We start from the raw sequence: 8391 nt of genomic DNA on the forward strand, positions 1-8391 counted from the left end.
AATAGCATTATCCACAATACCCAAATTATGGAAACAGCCCAAGTGTCCATCAACTGATGAATGGATAAAGATGTGGTACATATATACAAGGGAATATTACTCAGCCATAAAAAGAATGAAATCTTGGCATTGACAATGACATGGATGAAACTAGAAATTATTATGCTAAGCAAAATAAGTCAGTCAGAGAAAGACAAATATTTCACTCATATGTGAAATTTAAGAAACAAACGAGCAAAGGGGAAAAAATAGAGAGACAAACAAAGAAACAGATTTAACTATAGAGATTAAATCGATAGTAACCAGAGGCAATGTGGGGGTGGGGGATAGATGAAATAGGTAATAGGGATTAAGGGGCACACTGGTGATGAGCAATGGATGTTGTATGGAAGTGATGAATCACTATATTGTACACCTGAAACTAATATTACTAAGTAATATTACACTGTATGTTAATAACCGGAATTTAAATACAAACTTAAAAAAAAAAGTTGGAGTTAACAATATCCAAGAACACATGGATATGGTAAAGCATATACTCAAACCTTGATCATTCATTCTAAGTTCCTCCCATATCACAGCTTCTTCTCAGGTGATTTCATTCTATTTTTTTCAATAATTATTTTGTTCATTATGTTTTCTGAGACAACACACACACCCATACATACACATCCACACCCTCACACACACTCTTTGATAATCCTGGCAAAAATCCATGTTATAAGTAACTTGTTAAATACGTACATTCATGAAGGTTGACATTTTTAGATTCAGCTGCACATCTCCACACAACTAAATATGATGGAATAGAGTCTTTTTTGGTTTCACCCATTATTCTGGGAGTCAACATTAAATTCTACTTCTCATGCAGATTATTCTTAGTCACACTTGCCTGAATCAGCAAGGGAATAGTTACGAAGAAAATATTATTGATCATTTTGCAAGGTAAAATTATTAACTAAATTCTACTCTTTCTTTGAGATGTCATGCCACATCTTTTCATAAGTGCCTGAACACTCACTATTGCATATCCTGTTTTATTTTGAATGCTATTTTTTTTTTTAGTTTTAAAAAGGCTCTAGTATATTTTCATGGTACAACATAACACATGGGAAATAGATGTATACGTATCTAGAAGGCAGATTAGAGTTTGTTTAAGCATAATGGTCACAGAATTTCTCATTTCATTTTTTTTAAAGATTTTATTTATTTATCTGAGAGAGAGAGAGAGATTGAGAGAATGAGTGGAAGGAGGGGCAGAGGGAGAAGCAGACTCCCTGCTGAGCAGGGAGCCCCACGGGACTCAATCCCAGGACCCTGGGATCATGACCTGAGCCAAAGGTAGTGTTGTGGAAAATAAAAATCAGACCGGTGAGAAACCATGTGACACTTGGAGTAATAGGAAAACTTGGGTTTATTTTATACCGGTAGACCCAGACAAGCTCGCACTTGAAATTCTGAGCCCAGGGCAGCAGGGTTACAGACCTTTTATAGGACAGTGAAGGGGGTCAGGTTCCAATGGATGTGCTGACTGCATGGGTTTAAATTGGGAGGGGGGATGCTTTAGGCAGGAACATCGGTTAGGGCAGTGGTTAGGGCAGTGCAGAAAGCTCGTGGTGGGAAGCCTGTTTACAGAAGCAGAAAGGGCTGGTTATCTCTTGCTCCCAGTGGGGCTTCTGGTTATCTTTTGCTATTGCTAGTAACTTTCCATCTTCTAGGGCCTGCAGCCTAGGCCTGCTCTGGGTAATCTTCCTCTTCATTAGGCACTTAACTGACTGAGTCACCCAGGTGCCCTCTCATTTCTTCTTCTTTTTTAAAATTTTTTCTATTTTTGAAGATTTTCTTTATTTATTTGTCAGAGAGAGAGAGAAAGCACAAGCAGGAGAAGTGGTGGGCAGAGGGAGAAGCAGGTTCTCCACTGAGCAAGGAGCCCAACACGGAACTCGATCCCAGTCCTGGGATCATGACCCGAACTGAAGGCAGACACTCAACCGAATGAGCCATCCAGGCATCCCTTGTTTCATTTTTCTATAACTAATTTGGATTTACTTCTAATTTGTGATAGTTCACTTGACTATGTCCTTTTATGTGCCTGTGGTTAAGAATTTCCATGCATATCAAGGTAGAAGATAATTTTTAGGAATTCTAATAAATCTTGATATAAATGTTCTTCTAGTTAAGTTTTGCACTTAATACAATTTCCACAGAAATACAAAAACCAAAAGAGAAAGTAATTGGAAATATATCTAAAGTGAATGAATAATACCAAATACAATATGAGCATTCAATACTCAATTCCAAATAATTTCCATTCTAAAGAATTCATAATTTCTCTAATCCCATTTTATTTTCATTCAGCCAACAGTACAATTTCCAATATAAATAGGGATACCTTTAGGATATTCTGGTTATTAACACAGTATATTATGTTTTCCCTGTTCTTTGAAGGTAATTGTGGTCATTGCACAATAAAGAAGTGAAAATTAAGAAAACCCTTACTTAATTAAAACTACTTGAATATTCATATTTTTTCTTAACTATACATTTATTTAACTATACACTTATGCTGCTGATATGCGGATACCTGATTCAATTTCAGATCAAACTAAATTTTCAATCTAGCTCATGAAAAATAGGGGGAAAAACAACATAAAGATTGTTTCCCCATGTACATTATTAGAGTTAGAAAATCATATGTTAACCAACTAATTTTTTAAAAGGAAAAACAAGGTATTAAATTTAAAGAAACATGTTAATTGTAATAAAAAGAATTTATCTTTGTGGTAGTAATCTCCAAATATGGCCCCCTAATCTCCAATGGACTATTCACTCCCTTAAATATAAGCTGACGTTTACTTGAGTATGGGCTAACACCACAATTTGCTTTTGAACTATCAAAGACAGTATAAGTGTCCCTGTGTTATTTCCAAGGTAACATCATAAAAAAATCCTGTAGCTTAAACCTAGTTGTCTCGAAATGTTTGCTGTGGGAGATGCCAGCCCCACCTTATAAGAAGCCAAACTGCCTTTGATGCGGGAGCAGAAGGCTAGCTGAAGACAAAGCACAAAATGACACCCTGCAACATCCCCAGCCCCCTCCTGGGTGGGATATGTGTGATATCCTCCAGGAAGCTCCCAACTGTCTTAATGTTAATGCCTTGCTAGAGGAGAAAACAACCTTAACTTGACAATGGCAAGGTTTCCAGTATCCTGTGAATCCTTAACATATGAAATTCCTTTTGAAACCTCCCTTTTCCTTACCTCCCCCAACTCCCAAGTATATAATCAGCCACCCCCTCACAACCCCGGTGCAGCAGCTCTTTCTGCCCATGGGTCCTGTCCGCGTGCTTTAATAAAACCACATATTTGCACCAAAGACGTCTCAAAAATTCTTTCTTGTCTGCCAACTCCGGACCCCACCCCACCAAATCTCACCTGTATTCCCAAACCACAACACCTTGAAGCCACCATGCTGTGAAAAATCCAAAATGAGAGAATCAGAGAGAGAGAGAGACAGAGAGAGAGATGTTTGGCTAGCCCTCAGTTTTTTAAGCATCCAAGCATCAGTTATGTCAGTGAAGACACCTTCTTAGACATTTTAGTCCCAGGACATATCATGTAGAGAAGAACCCAGAAATTGGGCAAACAACCATAACTGAGGCTCCAGATGTCAGGCTCCAGTTGACTCATCCAACCATCTCTCACCACCCAAGCCCCAGTTATCTCAGATAAGACCTGAGAAAACAAGAAGACTTGAGCCATTCTCACTATATTCTGATGTAATTTCTGACCCAACTCACAGAGTTTTAAGCATAATTGCTATGGAAATCAGTTTAAAAGAAGGCCTCTTTGATTTGGCCTCCAGGTTTTTTATTCTTCACTGCAGACTGAGACCTGTTAGCTCAAAATCTCTCCAATGCCAAACACAAATTTTTACACATCCTATTGTCTTAGAAATAGCTCAAACAAGCAGATTTTTGGCCATTTAAGGACTGCCTGCTTTGCATATCCTGAGAAGCCTCACCCAACATCTGCCAGCCACAGATAAAATAAGCCAGTGGTTCAAAGACTCCAAGTTGCCACTGTTCTTCAGAGCCATCTGACTCAAAGATTTCTCCCATGCTGGCGATCAACATTACCTAGATCTCCTAGACAAGTAACCCCCTGCAGAAGCGTCTGGACAGACTCTTGCTTTGAGGTATTTGCCCACATGCAAACCTGTCAGAACAGCCCAATAAAGCATTTATAGGCTACTGTCACCTTGTGATCATATGTCATCCCTTGAATCATTCCCCCAAATCCCTTAAAACCCCTACAGTAATAAAATGACTTTCATTTTATGCAACAAAATTTTGGGACTATTTGTTATGCAGCAACAATAAATAATAGAAGCAACTTAAATCATTTCCTTAAGACATTCAAAGCCAGCTGTAAAACAACAACTAACTGCCCTGAGATACAAGGTTGTAAGATTATACTTTAATGCATACAAACAATGATCCAAGGCTGAGATGGTAAAGTTCCTGAAATACTGTTATTTTTTATGGTCTATCACATCCTTTAAAGAATGCTATGAGATGATAAAAAGATTTAGTATGAACAAGAAATAATTTTCACAATAGGAAATTCAACTGTTATTAATATGCAATATAAAATCACAACCACAAGCTATCTTGTCCATCAAAGACAAAAAGTTTTGGAAGTAATCAACTGTTCCTAAATTGTTAGTATTAATGTTCCTTTTTTATTTGTTTTCATTTGGCTTTTGCCATCCATTAACATTCATTAGCAAATAAGTTGCAGCAAAAGTTTTCGGAAAACACTGAAGTAGAAAGAAAATCTGGAAAGTTAATTTATTATCTGCAAACTCATAAATAAGAAATAACTTCTTTATAACTAAGAAAATTAACCTTCTTGAAAATAGAAAAAGACTCTCATTATTGTTTTTTGGCAGTGTAACACTCTGGTCCACTTGCCAAACACAGGTGTTCTATGTTAGCGTCATCTGAGAACAGTGATGTGGAATTGTTCTATCACACATATACTCTATGAAAACTAGAGTGAAGGAGAATTAAACAGTGAGCCCTCTATTAGTTTAATCTATTTGGCTAAATCACACCTGGAGTTAAAAAAAATTTTGCAAGCTGGTCTCTGAACATATATTACAACTGAGCATGTCTTCCCAGTCCCCAGATTAGGATTACCCACCCTAATTCACAGGCGACTAATGTATGCTTATGACTACTCTTTACTCAGCCCTGTGAAAAAACATTCCACAGACCCAAGAAATTGAACAAAGGAAATCTTGGTTTTACTTTTCACTTTGCTACTTACAATGTGACTTTAGGCAAATTTTATGACCAAACTGAGTCTTTGTCTACACATTTATAAAATCATATTAATCTCAAATGGTCATTTTTAGGATGAGATATTATAGGTAAGACTGTCTTATATTAAGTAACTTGCTATATAAGCAAACTATTGTTTTCATGGACTATTTCAAGATCAGCACTATTACATGAGTTTCAGGAAGAACATGATCTCTTTCTATTTTTATTTACCAGGAATGTCCATCACATGACCTAACACTCTCAGGAAAAGTAACTAGGTTCTCACTTCCATTATATTTAGCTTATGCCACTTATTTGCCATTTACATGGCATAATATGGCAAGATACACTGATTGGCAAAGAAACTGTAAATAAAGTAGTCCTGTCATGTCCAGTTAGAAGCTTCAAAAGCAAAGAAAACAATATTGATATGATATGAATTGCCATACCTAACTCAAAATATCCAATTCCATTTAACTTACAGATAATTATTAACTATGGTTTAACTTTACATCAATTAATCTTCTTAAAATCAATGTGGAAATATTATTTTCTTCATTCTATAAATAAGGATATGGAGGTATCAGAGAAGGGACAGAGTCAAGTCTCTGAACCCTCTCTTACTTCTCCCTTGATAAAAATTTTATTTCTACCTGCCAACTTCTGAAGGAAGGCACAGTTGGCTAGCTTTCATTTGAAAAATGGAATTGAACCCTCATTGGCCTCCAAAGGCCTGCCTTGTCACTGGCATGCCCTACCACCACCCCACAGAAATGTTTGGATTACTTGTAGTCCTTTGTCAAATTAGGCCAGTGTCCAGGGTTCTGGCTCCTCATCTCACTTGGGCCTATGCCAAAGATATAAAATTTGGTGCAGATGCCCGAACCTTAATGTTTCAAGGTGTAGACCTTTTAGCCGATGCTGTAGCTGTTACTATAGGGCCAAAGGGAAGAACAGCGATTATTGAACATAGTTGGGAAAGTCCCAAAGTAACAAAAGATGGTGTGACTGTTGCAAAGTTAATTGACTTAAAAGATAAATATAAAAATATTGGCACCAAACTTGTTCAAGATGTTGCCAATAACACAAATGAATGGGCGGGGCATGGCACAGTTACCTCTGTCTTGGTACACTCTATTGCCAAGAGGCTTCGAAAAGATTAGCAAAGGTGCTAATCCTGTGGAAATCAGGAGAGGTGTGATGTTCGACGTTGATGTTGTAATAGCTGAACTTAAGAAGCAGTCTAAACCTGTGATGACCCCTGAAGTAACTGCTCAGGATGCTAAGATTTCTGCAAATGGTGACAATGAAATTGGCAAAATCCTTACTGATGCAATGAAAAAATTTGGAAGAAAGGGTGTCATCACAGGAAAGGATGGAAAAACACTAAATGATGAACTAGAAGTTATTGAAGGCATGAAGTTCGATCAAGGTTATATTTCTCTTTATTAACACATCAAAAGTTCAGAAATGTGAATTCCAAGATGCCTATATTCTACTGAGTGAAAAGAAAATTTCTAGTGTCCAGTCCATTGTACCTACTCTTGAAATTGCCAATGCTCACTGTGAGCCCTTGGTCAGAATTGCTGAAGATGTTGATGGAGAAGCTCTGAGTACACTTGTTTTGAGTAGGCTAAAAATTATCTTTAGGCTGCAGCAGTCTAAGCTCCAGCTTTTGGTGACAATAGGAAGAACAGACTTAAAGACATGGCTATTGCTCCTGGTGGTGAAATGTTTGGAGAAGAAGGATTGACTCTAAATCTTGAAGATGTTCAGCCTCATTGACTTAGGAAAAGCTGGAGAGGTCATTGTGACCAAAGATGATGTTATGCTCTTAAAAAGAAAAGGTGACAAGGCTCAAGTTGAAAAACATATTCAAGAAGTCATTGAGAAGTTAGACATCACAACTAGTGAATAGGAAAAGGAAAAGCTGAATGAACTTCTGGAAAACTCTCAGATGGAGCAGCTGTGCTGAAGTTTGGTGGGACAAGTGATGTTGAAGTGAACGAAAAGCGTTATGGATGCCCTCAATGCTACACAAGCTGCTGTTGAAGAAACCAGTGTGCTGGGAAGGGGCTGTGCCCTGCTTTTGTGTGTTCCAGCCCTAGATCCAGTAACTCCAACTAATGAAGATGAAACAATCAGTATAGAAATTAAGAGAACACTCAAAGTTCCTGCAGTGACCATTGCTAAGAATGCAGGTGTTGAAGGATCACTGATAGTTGAGAAAATTATGCAGTGTTCCTCAGAAGTTGGTTACGATGCTATATTTGGAAATTTTGTGAATATGGTGGAAAAAGGAATCATTGATCCAACTAAGGTAGTAAGAACTTTCTGCATGCTGCTGGAGTGGCCTCTCTGTTAACTACAGCAGAAGCTGTAGTCACTGAAATTCCTAAAGAAGGGAAGGACCCAGGAATGGGTGGAATGGGTGGAATGGGAGGTGGTATGGGAGGCGGCATGTTCTGATTCCTAGAATAGTGCTTTACCATTATTCATGAACTGGGAGAGGAAGTTCAAGGCAGAGCTCCCAACAATAACTTCAGAGAAGTCAGCCGAAGGAAATGACTGAAGAAAAGGCTGGCTGATCTTTAAGAAAATTACTACAACCATCAGTTACTGGTTTCACTTGACAACATATAATGGTTGACTGCTGTCACTGTCCATGCCTACAGACAATTTATTTTGTATTTTTGAATAAGACATTTGTATATTTCTGATAACTGAATGCAAGAGCCAGGTACCAAAATACTGCTTTCAACTTAAATCACTGAGGCATTTGTACTACTATTCTGTTAAAATCAGGATTTGAGTGCTTGCCATCACCAGATAAAAAGTTAAGAAGCGGCCTTTCTGTGGAGCATTTAAGATTAACTGTGTACAAAGTAGAGAAATATCCATTTATGTGACAACCTTTGTGTAATAAAAATTTGTTTGAAAAAAATGAAAAGGGGAACTGAAACTGCATTAAGGTGATGATTCTCAATACCATGTTTGGAGATATTTGACTTTTTGGAAGGGAAGAGTTGCTTACCTAAAGTTATTAGACACTTATTACGGA

The 8391-nt window shown here is 37.6% G+C and overlaps 1 pseudogene; it reads left to right on the forward strand.

Moving 5' to 3' along the window:
• The first annotated feature begins 6031 nt into the window (after nucleotides 1-6031).
• LOC113920460 lies at nucleotides 6032-7799 on the forward strand (annotated as a pseudogene).
• The last annotated feature ends 592 nt before the right edge of the window (nucleotides 7800-8391 follow it).

This window comes from Zalophus californianus, chromosome 3 (assembly GCF_009762305.2).
Source record: "Zalophus californianus isolate mZalCal1 chromosome 3, mZalCal1.pri.v2, whole genome shotgun sequence".
Lineage (NCBI taxonomy): Eukaryota > Metazoa > Chordata > Mammalia > Carnivora > Otariidae > Zalophus > Zalophus californianus.